Here is a 13,398-nt window from a genome sequence, read left to right as displayed (position 1 = left end):
TGTACATTAGAGGGGACATGCCACACCACTTCTTCACCAGCTCATCCTAGAGCTGACTGTGTGTTTTAGAGCTCCTGGCAGCAAATGCAGCCTCAGGCGACTGAATGCCATTCAGAGCAGCTGTAAGACTGCTCTAAATCCTGGTAAGAGCTGAAACACTTTTACAGTCCTCACTATAAGAAAGCAGTTAAGGTGTTTAAAATCTGACGTTCGTGTGAGGTCTGTGCCAGAGATTCAAAACTCACTAATACTTCAAATGCCTTCTGTTTCATTACTGTGCACCGTGCCACTATGCATAATCTAACTTGTTTACCTTAATATGCTGTTTAGCCTTTATTTCTCATTTTTTTCCCTGCACTTTTGCTACCACCCAATTTTCTCCCTGGCATGTAATCTCTGTCCCTGATGCTTTGAGAGCACACCAGCAGTGACAGCTCTTCTCCTCTTCTGAATGCTAGTGTACACATAACAATAGACAGTATTGGATTAAGACACAGGAATTAAAGACCCAAGTTTAAATCTCCAACTCTGGAATGATTAAATGAAAATTTATTTGGTTTGGGTTTTTAATGAACCACCTTTTTTATTCTTTAACAAGTTTCTGATCCATATTGTTGAGAGAGCATGAGCTCACTAAATTTGACATAACCATACTTGGTGCAATAAGCAAACAGTAAAGCTGTAAAGTCAGTGCTGTCTTGTGTTTCAGAGCTCAAATCCTTTCAGACATGTGACAGCTACTCTAGATGACAGCTACAAGTGAAGCAGTCCTGCCCTCCTTACTTCAAGTGGCTGGGAAAAAAAACTGCAGAAACCTGATTTTTCATAAGAGGAAATGTATGTTGCTTTGGTGTTACCCCCACCATGAGGACTGATCATGAAGAAACAAGAGAGTCTTGGACTAGCTGAAGTTTTTCACTCTCTCTGGTCATTATTGTCATGCAGGTGGTGCAACCTAGTCAAGTGTGATTTCTGCTGTGCCTGCTAGTAACTGTGTCTTATCTGTCACTCTCTGTAAATATAAAATGTCAAGGTAGCACGCCATGGTACCATCAAAAATTGCATTACATATACAGGATGAACTCATGTCTCGAAATTTCGCAAGTTTCATGTTCTGTTTCTCTTGGGTTCTTCCTGCAGCAGTTGTCACAAATTTGGCAGCTGATGACTGTTCAGTGGATCATGTCTCCCCTTCTCTGGATCTGTTTACTTTCTACAAGGGGATATGCAGCAAGTCCTGTATTTGTCTTTTTTTTTTTTCTTCTGGGTGTTTTGATTTCTGCAATTTACAATGTGGAAAGTACCATAAGACTTGGGCTCAAGGGACAAGGAGATGCTTTACAAATAAATAGCTCGTTTTTGTGGTAATGAAGAAGAATTAAGAAATATGGTCCTACGTGGAAGATGCAAAGTTCAGAAAATAAATTGAGGCTGAAGACAAATCGTGTCATTTCAAAACCATTCTCCTAGTTTGTGAGGAGGGTATGGATTGAAAGTTTGAACCTGGCCCTGCCGAGCACATCCCTCGGGAGTCTCGAGCATCACGACTGCTGCACCCCTGAGTCCCTCCCGTCTCCCGCCTGTGCTTTGATGCGCTCCGTGGATGCCGGACCAGTCGAGAGCCGCGCTCGGGCGTAGGGGAGCAACTTAACCTGGGCTTCACCCGCCCCTTGGGCAGGAGCAGCGCGCACGCCTGTGCCCGTGTGGCTGTGCCCGTGTCACTCTGTGCCTGGGTCTGTGTGTCTGTGCCTGGGTCTGTGTCTGTGGTTGTGTGTGTCCCTGGGAGAGCAGCAGCCGCTGCCGCACACGCTGCCTGGACAGCGCAGGATGCTGCTCCAGCCGCAGCCATGTGCCGGCCAGCGGGACGGGCGCGGACGGAGCGGTGCCGAGCCCCCTCCGGCCCCGGCCCCGCTCACCGTCGCCCCTCCCGCTCTGCAGAGGCCCCTCTCATCCCGCCCACGCAGCAGAGCTGCGGGCCGGTGCGCGCCGCCGCCCGCGGCACTTCTCACTGCGCTTTCCCCACACCGCTTCCATCGCGGCTTCCTGGCGCGCCTCGGGAGCGGGCACACGGGCACACGGGCACACGGGCACGCGGGCACACGGGCACCCGCTCCCGCCCGCCCCCCGCTCTGCCTCCATCGCCCCCCGCTCTGCCTCACCGCCCCGCTCGCGCGCGCTCCCGCCCGCTCGCGCGCGCACGAGTGACATCACCCCCGTCCAATCAGCCGCCGCCGCTCCTCGCGCCCCGCTCGGCCCCGCTCGGCCCCGGCGGCCCCGCGCGCGGCCGGGGCGGGGGCGCGCGGGCGGCTGTCAGCCCAGCCGAGCCCGGCAAGGACGCGCCGCGCCGCGCCAGCCGCGCCGTCCGGGCAGGGCCGTCCGAGACGTGCCCGGTGCGCAGCGGGGTGGGGACGGCGCGGGGTGACAGCCCGGCCGTGCGGCGGCACTGCGCAGGTAGGGCAGGCAGGGCAGGGCTGGCTCGGCGGCGGGCAGCGCAGCGCAGCGCAGCGCAGCGGGGTCCCGCGCTGGCGCGGCACTGAGGGAGCGGCGCGCGGCCCTGGGGAGGGGGCACCGCCCCGGGTGGGTGCCCTCAGCGGCGGGGGAGCCACAACTTTGCCGGGGCAGGTGCGGGGCGGCGGGGCAGCCCCGAGCTGCCCGGGGTGGAACCCGATCGCGGGCGGCGGCCCCTACCCCGCACGGGAAGCGGGCGGGCAGGCGAAGCTGCCCCCTCCCAGGCGCCTGCCCGCTGGCACGGGATTACTGGGCACCCCGGGCTGCCGAAAGTGGGCCGCCTGCCCCGGGTAATCCCCCGGCGGGCGCTGTCCGCGCCGGCCGCGGCTCGGCGGGGGATGCTGGCTGGCGAGGGAGCGGGATGCTGCCGCAGGAGAAGGAAGCCTCGTGCGCGGTTTCCTCTCCGTTTCCCACGGCACACGGATGGATTTTGGCAGCGTGTGTGAAAACGCGTCCGTGCCGCGGTCTATCCAGCGCATCATTTCAGCACCACGGTCTATGTGCCTTGCGCCGTACGCTGATTTGGGTGATTTTGCCTTTTGGGTGTGTTCAGTGGTGACGGGCTAAAAAGGGTGGATTTTTTTTTATTTTTTTTTTTTTTTTTAGTCCACCTTCTTGCAGTAAAAATAACAACGTTTCACTTTGTTTTCTCATTGTAAAAAGCTAGTAATGCCTTTTTTCAGTGCGGCGTACATGTCAGTAATTCGGAGCGGCTGTAATAACCTGCTGGTGAGGGCAGAAATGCCATTGCTGAGCTGCGCTAAAGGCACCTGGAAAAGCTGAGCCTTGCTAAGCTGCGCTAAAGGCACCTGGAAAAGCTGAGCCTTGCTAAGCTGCGCTAAAGGCACCTGGAAAAGCTGAGCCTGCCCGAGGGGGCCGCGCCTGAGCCGCACCTCGGTGAGCGGCTCTCCAGGAACTGCAGCTGCTCTCTGAAGCGCTGTTTAATTCTGTTTATGAAATCCACGGCAGATTATCTATGCTCTTAATCAGCTATGCTCCATTTAGTAATGAAAGTAAACTGTGACCTCCGAGCTGTGAATGTTTCCGAGTGTTATATTCTAGCATAGTCATAGTTATATAACAATATTATAATACAGTTATATTAAAGCAGATAAAAAGGGTTTGTTAACGTTTTAAAAATAAGCCATTATGTAATTATTAGTAGAGAAAAAATATGCCTTTAAAATGAAGCCACCTGTGCAGAGGTGGCTGTATCAAAGACGGTATTAACAAGTATAATATTTAATTTCACTCTTTTGTATAGAATTACTTGTAAAACAGTAAAAATCATGAACACAGGCCTTGAAATTACATAAAATGGAAAAAGCTTTTTGAAATAATTTGAAGTTATAAAAATTCTCAATATTTTTAATCTACCATTAGTAGCTTTTAAATGTCCTTGCATTGCAAATACTCTACAGACCTCTGTGAAAGGATGATCTTTGGCCCATGTTGTATAAATGATAATGCACCACAATTTCTTGAATATGAACTCACCTTAATGTTTCTGAAAACTGTTGAAAGAATGAATCTTTTGTCTGGTCGTTTACATTCAAAGATTTGTTATTTGTTATATGTTACCAGTTGCTACATTGTTTTCTTTAGTGATAGCTGACATTATTAAAAAGGATACCTTTTCTGTCTCTAAATTTTGCAAAAAGCATAAATAACCTAAGCAAAACACTTCTGTCCTGGTCCATATTTATATTATCTACAGTGCTGTTCTAAACCAGCAAGGGATTTCCAGTTTCACTTTTGAGAGGTGCTGAAAAGTAATGCAACCCCAACACAACTTCATGATAATGCAAGAACCCACTTGATTTTATAGAGTTTTTAATTGAGTATCTTAAACACTTTTTGTAGAGAACTTCCACATTGTTAAAGGTATGGAACAAAGAGATTTTAAGTTCCTTTTTGAGCATGTGCTTCTGATACAGTTTTACATGATCACATACTATTTTTTTTTTCCACAGGAATCCTGTCTTTCACTGCATGGGATAGATTGAGCTCACTTAAGAGAATTCAGTATTTTTCATTGATCATTGTGTGAGCCCATGATTTATTCATTCAGTGTTACTCAGCTCTGCTTTGAAGACAGAACTGATAACATCTGTATGAGCTTTGCTAAGGTGGTTATCATTATGTGATCAGAGTGCCCCACAAAGTACTAGTAGTTTATCAAACACTACTTAAGGTGAGACAAGACTTCTACAGATGGTGGAGAAAGACACAAAGAGGATTAGGTGAAAAGTATTCAATCATTGTTGGTGTCCAGTTTGAAATTTCTACAATTCTTGTAAATATGTTTACCCAAGTTATACATGCTACTGCTTCTTTTAATAGTCCTAACTGCTCCATGTCTATGAGTGTAAGCAGAGTGAGTGGGGAAAAAGAGAAATTTACAGTTAATTACAAACTACGGAAGTTTTAGGTTAAATGGTTTGCTGCATACAGTAAGGGTGGTGAGGGAAACTGCAGTAGAGAGAATGTTAACCATTAAAGTCTTTGTGACACACTACGGCACCCCTGTCCCTTTTTCTTTGTGCAAGCTCAGTTCTTCAGTAGATAAAACAAGAGTCCTACTTGCCTAAAGTTCTGTATCATCTTCAGGGGCAAAGTAGCTTTGAATAAGAAGCACATGATTTCATAAGTATTGTAAAATGCCAGACACACTCAGGGGAAGTTAATTATGGTTGCACAGACAACAGTTTGTCATTTTACACCTTCTGAATGCTTGATTTAGTAACCTTAATAATATTCTTTTGTATTGTTTGTGAAGTAAAATGTGGATACCTGTGGAGAGCTAGGGTAGTGCAGGAGAGTATCTTCCCCAACATCTTGCAGCTGTACTGATTACCAAAGAAGAAACATCTGTGCCCAGCCAATCCGTCTGCAGGACATAAAGGAGTGGGCCAGCTTTCCACTAGACACTGGCACTTAAAGATAAAAATGCAGTGATATTAGAAGGCTACTGGTTGTACTGAGAGGAGCTAAGGGATGTGTGGTCGTGAAAAGGACAGATAAGGTAAGATAATGTTGTATGAGGGACAGTCCAGGGTTAGGCAGCTGGGACAGGGAAAGTTTGGGGTAGCCAGCCATGCAGAAAGGAGGAGCCAGAGCCATGGAAATTGCTCATAGGTCAAGGAATCAGTACAAGCTGCTGATAAGAGAATGGAACTAGACTTACAAGGTAAGGAGACAGAGTTATACAGAATTAACAGAGAGGCTTATGAGAAAAAGAGACAGTGTTGTAGAAGAAAATTTGTTGAGTTCAGAGTTGTATGAGAATAAAGACTGAAGATGAAAGCGTGTAGGCTTGCAAATGAAAACTGGTAAGGAATGCCAGTGAGAGGGGCTGATGGTGTTTCCACCCCTGTCCATCTTGCCTTAGCTGTGACACATACATGTCCTATAAAGGTCCTTAAAACCTAGACAATTAAATTTTAGGGAATTGAAAAAAAAAAAAAATAAACAACAAGCCAACAAACAACCATGAAATTGCAGAAAAATTTCAGTTTTCCAAGTAAATTTCCTGTTGTTGCACTGTGTTGGACCTACAGTGGTTACAAAGAGAAAAGAAAAAGTGTAATCCTTTGCAAAAAGCTCCTGACCTTTTTCCATTATGAGTGATGTTATAAGGGTGCAGTTCCTTTTATGTACAGCAGTGGTAAAACTGAATTGCATAATTTGTAGTGCATTTGCTCAAGTGGTGGAAGACTGAAGTTGTTTGTACTGTAGGCTTTAAAATGTGTTGTGGTGTACGAGGGCTCTTTTGCTAAATTTCTGCAAGCATGGTTCTTTTCACTTTGTCATTTATTGGTATCCCATTGCCAGCACCTTTATGTGTCCTGTAGCCAGTCTCAGTGTCTTAGCTATTCCTAGTCTTTACCATTCTAGATTTTTGTTAGTGTCTCACCCTGTTCTGTCTCCTTGTTTTTTTCCTGTCAGTTTTCCTTCTGTTTCCTTTCCTTTATCCATTGGAAGCTCTCATCCTGATTTGTTATGTCAGCCCAGTCTAGTCTCCTTTCTGCAGTCTCTAGTCACTTTTTCTGTGCTTTTAGCAGACCTTGGTCTCAATTTTTATTTTTATTCAGACACTCTAAGGTGACTTTTGTTCTTCTCCACTGAAACAGCACAGTACTTTTGTCTTAGAAGTTGGTCTTCATTACATTTTTCGGAGATAAATGAAAGAGCATAACATTAACTCGAAGCTTGTCTATATGCTGGTGGCTTCAAGCCATAGTACAAACATTTTTTGAAGAAAGTTATTATTGTTTTCCTCCATTGTTCCTTTTTAAAAAATGAAATTTTTGTATTTTTCAATGTGGCATGTAAGTATATGTTTTATATGCATTGGCAGAAAACAAGGACACACAGGACACTTAGAACAAGGTTGTAAGTAGTAGTAAACTATAGAAATGCTGAGCAACCTCAATAGTCCTAATTATGCAGAGAAATCTGCAATTCTGACTGTAGCATATCTTGTATTTTTGCTTAATTTAGCTAAGTTTTGCAGGGTTCTGTGCTGGCAAATAAAATAATGGATGACTTGGGTTTTGTTTGTATTCATGCTAATTTCATTTTATCTCAAGGATTTGTTACAACTTCTTGACACAAATACTTACAAAAAGATGACGTAAGCATCTCACTGAATTGAGATCTGGACAAAACTGGTGGAGTTACCACTGCACCATGCTAGTTTTGTTTACATAAGGTAGTCTTGGATGTGGTAAAATAGTATTTGCCATAACTTAGTAGCTACTGTCTGAAATAAGGGACATGGTTGAGCTGTGGTTAGCACTACAGTCAGAGTAATTAATGTGGAACAGTATTTTAAAATGAAAAATATAAATATACATATTTGACAAGTTCTTTGCTTTTATTTATATAATGTTTTCATAAGTAACACATAATGGACAGATTATATGCTTATCCCATGCAAATGAGTTAGCTTGGTGCATGAGATCAGGATTTAGTCATGAGATGAGGTGATATTTTTACAGCTTTATTGGAAACATCCTATTTTACCATAAACAATTCAATTTTCTCCAGTTCAGCAAGAGTTGAACAGAAGTGTTACTATTAGTTATTCCTAGTCAAGCCAGTACAGAGTTTTTAGACATGAACTTGCATGAAATTTGTTTTCTTTTCCATAAAATATGAGTAATGCACTTCAGCTTACCAGCTGCTAAATTTAATTTGTTTGTAAAAGTCAAAGAGGCGTTTATATGTTCAGTCATGCATTGGAACAGGTTACTCAAAAGAGTTGAAAGTTTTCAAGGCTGAACAAATAAAGCCCCCAGTAACCTGACCAAGTGTCTTAGCTTTCAGCAGGTCAGGCTGAAACCTCCTGATGTCCCTTACAATATGAATTAACCTATGACATCCCCTGCTCTGACTTCGCTTGCAAAATTTCCTATGAGGTTATTCTGTAATTCTTGGAGAGTGGGAGGAGAAAGTCAATATACAGTCTGAACAGTACTTTCTGAAAGGCAAAGGATAACTGACAAAATAGTCAACTTGTGAATGAAATAATATTACAGATGGAATTCTCTTTATGTTTTTTATTGGTAATTGTATTTAAATGCAAATGCATCACTGATTTGCCGTGGATTAGTTAGGCTTGATGTTTTATTATAGCTTTATTTTCAGGGAGATTATAGCAGGGTTCAGTAGCTTCATCAGTTAACTCTTATGCTGTAACAAGTTGTAGTTCTTCAACTTCAAGTTAATAGGAAAAAATATTATTAATTACATTATTAATACAACTGTTATTTATGAAAATTGTATTTTACATACAAAATAAATCTAATTCTCAAAATCTGAATGTAAATATTTAAAACAAACACTGATGCCGCTAAGAGGAACAGGCTGATCATGTTGTCTCAGTGTTGTTCCTAGTTAGGGAGCTAATCTTTCTGGGAATGATGGGTCCTTACTGAATGGGGAGATAAGTAGGTGCCTTCTCTTAACCAAAGGGATGGAACAACAGAAGAGTGACTGGTTCTAACACATCGGCTTCAGTGAGATGGGAAATTTGGTATTTTCCACCCTCAGGACAGAAATCCATATAATTCTAAATTGTTGTGTACTGTAAAAACGCTATTTTTAAAAATTGTTTTTAGTGCCTACTTACAATTCAATTAATATGTGATGCAGTGAAGAATATGTAACTTTTTGAAAGCTTTCTTGATTTGATGACTACCATAAATTAACCTTTCATATAAAGTTTTGTTTTTCACTGTCTTTTCTTGAGGCTTTTAATGTTTAAGATTCATCAGCACTTAGGAGGACTAAAGCTTTATTTTTTTCTTCTGTGAGAAAAGAGAAGCAGTCATACACCTCAGACATTTCTTGATGAAGACTTCCTGCTAGATATCTGTATTTCCAACTAGAATGCTTTCTTTGAGACTTGGAATAAAGCTGACTTTGTTTTGATAAAGGCAATCAGATGTCCTGCCAACTAATCACTGATAAGATCTTGAATAAAGGTTAAAAATAGATTAAATGTGTTTGTTGTAGAGCAAGACTATTTTCCTTTACCTTGGTAAGCAAACTTGTAAATGTGCCTGGAAGGATAACACACCTCTTGGTATGACTTGCTTTTTCTAAAAGTGTGAGCTCTCTGCTACTTACTAGTTTAGAGAAAGCATTGTGTTTTTTCACTATGATAATTTCTGAGCAAAGCAAAAAGAAAATAATCAAGATAAATGAGAGCAGCTAGAAATAACACATTTGTTTCCTGAATGTCTTCTTCTGAAGAATAAGGTCATCTCTCTTTTGTACTATTGCCAGAAGCCCAGCTTCCCTTTCATCAGCAGTCTACAGTTTACTTCTTTTATAAAAATGAACTTTGGAATATTGAACAGTTTCCACTTCAGATTTTCATTATAAAGGAGCTCCCAGGGAGACCAGCTGCTGTTGAAATAGATCTTGGGAAGCCAGGCCTTCTAAAACACTCCTTTTTTTGCCTTCTTGATGTCACTTCCTGAACTCTTTGCTCTGTATTTTTATTATACCTTTTCCTTCTGACTTTTCCTGGCCCTGCAGTTTTTAAAAGATTTTTAAGGTGTTTTGGAGAAGTATCCAGTTCTGCCACATAGACTAGGTCATGATATCCCTGAGAAATGCATGAACAGGTCATCACAATGGCACAATTAACCCACAACTTGACTGTTGTAGGTTGCTTTTGAAATAAAGGTGGAAGTTTAGACTTACTCCACTTTAAAAATTATGTATGATTCTGGTTTTGATTGCTTGTTTTATAGTACTTGCAGAGTACTTATGTCAAGAAAGAAATTAAAGCGGACAAAACCACTGAAGGGCAACTATTGGAACAGTGCCAGTACTGACATCCATTCTAAACATCTGGGGTGATACTTACACTTTGTGTAAGCATTTTCTGTTTTGCATCAGGCTTTCTTAGATGGATTCTTCAGTTACTTTGGTGTGGATTCTTTATTTAGTTGGGGTTTCTTTTCAGTCAGTGTAGGAGTAAAAGTTTATTTTCAGGGAACGCTGAATAAGATTAAATTCCTTTGCCTCATCATAATAGTTCATAGTCTAATTTCTTGGTGTTGATCTGCTCCATTCAAAAGTAGAGTTTTATGAGCTTTATTGATGCATTAACAGAAAAATGCATGCATGTGGAAACTCCTATCACAACCAATTGACCTGATAATTCTTGTCTTTCTATAAAGAGTTTATATGTGTAAGCATATAGGAGTTGAGATTAAAAATTAATTTCCTTTTAAGTAGCTGGTATTCATAAAATAAGAGCCTGTAAAGCACTGGCAAAACCTAATTAAAATAATTAAAATAAATTTCTTAATGGAAAAAATACTTAACTGTCTTATTTGCCACATTGACCTCATCCAGTCACTATTACATTAACTTATATTCATATACTCACACATCTGTATACAAGGTCTTTCTCTCCATGCACTCCTATTTGTTTGAAGATAGTGAACTGAAGAAGAAAGCTACCTCTCTTAAATACATTAAGTACTCTCAAAAACAAAAGGGAAGTAGACAATATCAAGTAGGATGATTTTGAAGACCTGAGTTTAGAAGTGGCTAATTCCATTATTAAGATGTTAGTGTAAAAACTGCTTTGCCTTAATTGCATTGTATTGCTGAAATGAATAGGTGCATTTGCAGATGATGCTTTTTATTCTTCTGTGGATCTTCTATTAATATGTGAAAAAAAATGGTCATTACTTCAGGAATTTCTTGGACTGAAGTGTTTCTTCTTGGAAATTTCATATTTACTATGAAACAGGAGCAAGAACAATATAAATTCTCCCTTTGGGGTTGTAGATTGGATAATTGTTTTAAAATATTAAGTAGTTTTTTGTTTCTAAATTATGTTTCTAAGCTAAGAATACTTGAGATAACTAAAAGGGTTTGAGTGAAAAAGTCATGATTGTGTTTTTATTACCAGGAGTTTTTTGGTCCATTTCCTATTGGGCTGGGTGATTCCAAAATGTGATTATGGAGCATAAAGGAAAGTGGTATGTGTGAGGAAAAAGGGTTAATTTGCATTTAACGGTATAGATGAAGCACAGAAGAAGGCAAATTTGATTAAACAAAGTATTCTGTTGTTGGGAAAATGGGAGTTTACATATCTACTGCTCAGAATGGCAGAGACTGATACAGAATCCTAAAGCATAAAGAAAGTTTTGTAGTTTAAAACAGCCTCAGGTTTGTAATAAAGCACAGCTGTTGCCACTTCCGCTCACATTCTTTTACACTAATACATTCTGTGGGCTCTCTACAGACCAGCTGACCCAGTCTTAAATGTGACTGAACCATAAAACCTGTTTTGTCTTGTTTCTATGAGATCTTATTTGAAGCATTCTAAAGATAAAAAGGCCTCTTTTTCCTTCAGAAGGGTTAACTCCAGTCAAATGTGATATTTGTATCTAAAGTTACAGCATCTTCATATGGTCCAGACTTTGCCTATGCATGTACTGAAAGGAAGCACAGAGTAGCTGCATAGGATTTAGTTGGTTTTTTTTTTTTTAAACTAGGACAACTCTGAAAGAAATACCTCAGTACATTATTATATACTTACATATTACCTCAGTTTTATTTACATTTATTTAGCAGGCTTTTGTGACCTGCTAAATATTTTTAGCTGATCTTATCCTTGGCAGTGTTGTTAACATAGTATTTAAACTGACAGGGATGAGATAATGCCTGCAAATAGTCACTAAGGTCTCCTGTGTGCATCTTGTGTGGTTTTTTGTTTTTAAAAAGCATCAGCAAACCAGGCCCCCAAACCCATCAAATATCAAGCACTCTGGTATGGTACAAGTGCCAAGAGAAGAAAGGAGAGTGTGAAAGGAATTTGTGGTTTTTGGCCACAGTCAAAAAAATTCTAGTAAACCATGTAAAGCAGTGAAAACAGATTAGAATTTACTGTTCTGTGATTATTTAATACTGCCAAAGCACCTACATATTTTATGTAACAGAACTAATCAGCTTTCACATATTCTTTCTAGACCACCCTGAAAGAAAACTGGATTTATATAAAGACATAGAGTACCTTGCAATGCAATTTTTATTCCAGCAGTTGAGTACCTGTCTCTCTAGACAACCACTTGTTAAAGTTAGCACACTTCCAGGTAGAACAGTTTAAGTACTTGTTTGTGACTGTATAAACTGAAGCACTCCAAACATTTAGGGTGTTCTTGGCCTATTTTTCAAGGACATTCATGTTTATGGAGGTATTAAACTTTTTTTTTTGTAACTACCAAATGCCTTTCTAAAAGGCATTCTAAAACATTTATTGTGTGGGTACTGGCTAGATACCATGCTGTTTAATGATGTGTAGAGGCAGCCAAAGGGCAGTTATTTGGCATTTGTCTTGCATCCATTGTAATCTAAGATAATATAATAATTAAAAAGGAAATATGGTTATATATTTAGCTACTAAATTAAATTTTTGAAATGAGGGTGTACCAGCAGGGAAATTTCAGTTCAGGTTCATAAAACATAGGTAATCATTTCAAAGAATACAGGTGCTAATTCTTGCCTCTTTTGGGAAAATCAGTTATTAAATACCCATTCTCAGTATTTTTTTGCTTGTCAGTGGACCTTCATCTGAAGGTTTTGTCAGAACACAAAATTCAGAGTTAAAAATAGGTGAATTTATATGAGAGGACTTTTGGTCCACTGTTAACATTAGTCCTTCAACATTTATCATCCAGATGCAAATGTGGGATTGGACTGAGCTTTCTCTAGTTAAAGATGTTTACCATAGTATAGAATATCAATATTTAGGTGTTGGAAGTAACTTCACAGAACACAGACACCTGTGCTTCCCCTAAACAATCCTTCAGGATGTTGCTAAGCACTTATGTAAATAGGGTATTTATTTTTGTGTGTTTATGTCTCTTGGTATACAGGGTGATTTTATTGAATCTTATTTCATTATTTCTCTTCTATGGGATCTTTATCTGGGAGTTTTAGTACATATGAAAAAATGTCAGCGTGTGCTTTTGGGTAACATTTTAAAACTTACACTTCTTGAAACATAGCAAAATTTTCTGTTGCTGATTATATTAATATGATACATTGTTTGTACTTATGCTTGTCTCTGACTTCGAGACTCATTAAAACTTGCAAACCAGGTTTTAATCCTGGGTTGTTCTTTCATCTTCCCTGGAAGTTCTCTTGATGGCCTGAGAATTTTGGTACATGTAATCTTGTATCTCAGGCTAGGGAGTGATGAGGAGCTGGGTCAGAGGAGGCAGTAGCTAACAAGGGCAAACACACATTTCTTAATTTCCCTATCTTGTTCTGTTCTTCAGTCTGAAGTTGTTTGCATGAGTTTAAATTCACATCAACAATTTAAAACAAGTAGTCTGGTTTTGCCCTCCTCTG

The 13,398-nt window shown here is 40.6% G+C and overlaps 1 protein-coding gene across 1 annotated transcript in view; it reads left to right on the top strand.

Annotated features, from left to right (window-relative positions):
- The first annotated feature begins 2,252 nt into the window (after positions 1-2,252).
- The window catches only part of CNTN1 (contactin 1), a 203,097-nt gene continuing 191,951 nt past the window's right edge, over positions 2,253-13,398 (top strand). The window contains exon 1 of the mRNA XM_079303574.1: positions 2,253-2,451. The gene's annotated coding sequence lies outside the window, so the exon portion shown is untranslated. The remainder of the gene's footprint in view (positions 2,452-13,398) is intronic.

This window comes from Erithacus rubecula (genome assembly GCF_903797595.1).
Source record: "Erithacus rubecula genome assembly, chromosome: 4".
Lineage (NCBI taxonomy): Eukaryota > Metazoa > Chordata > Aves > Passeriformes > Muscicapidae > Erithacus > Erithacus rubecula.
The sequence above is the reverse complement of the archived record's forward strand: the minus strand, read 5'-3'. Positions and strand labels throughout refer to the sequence as shown.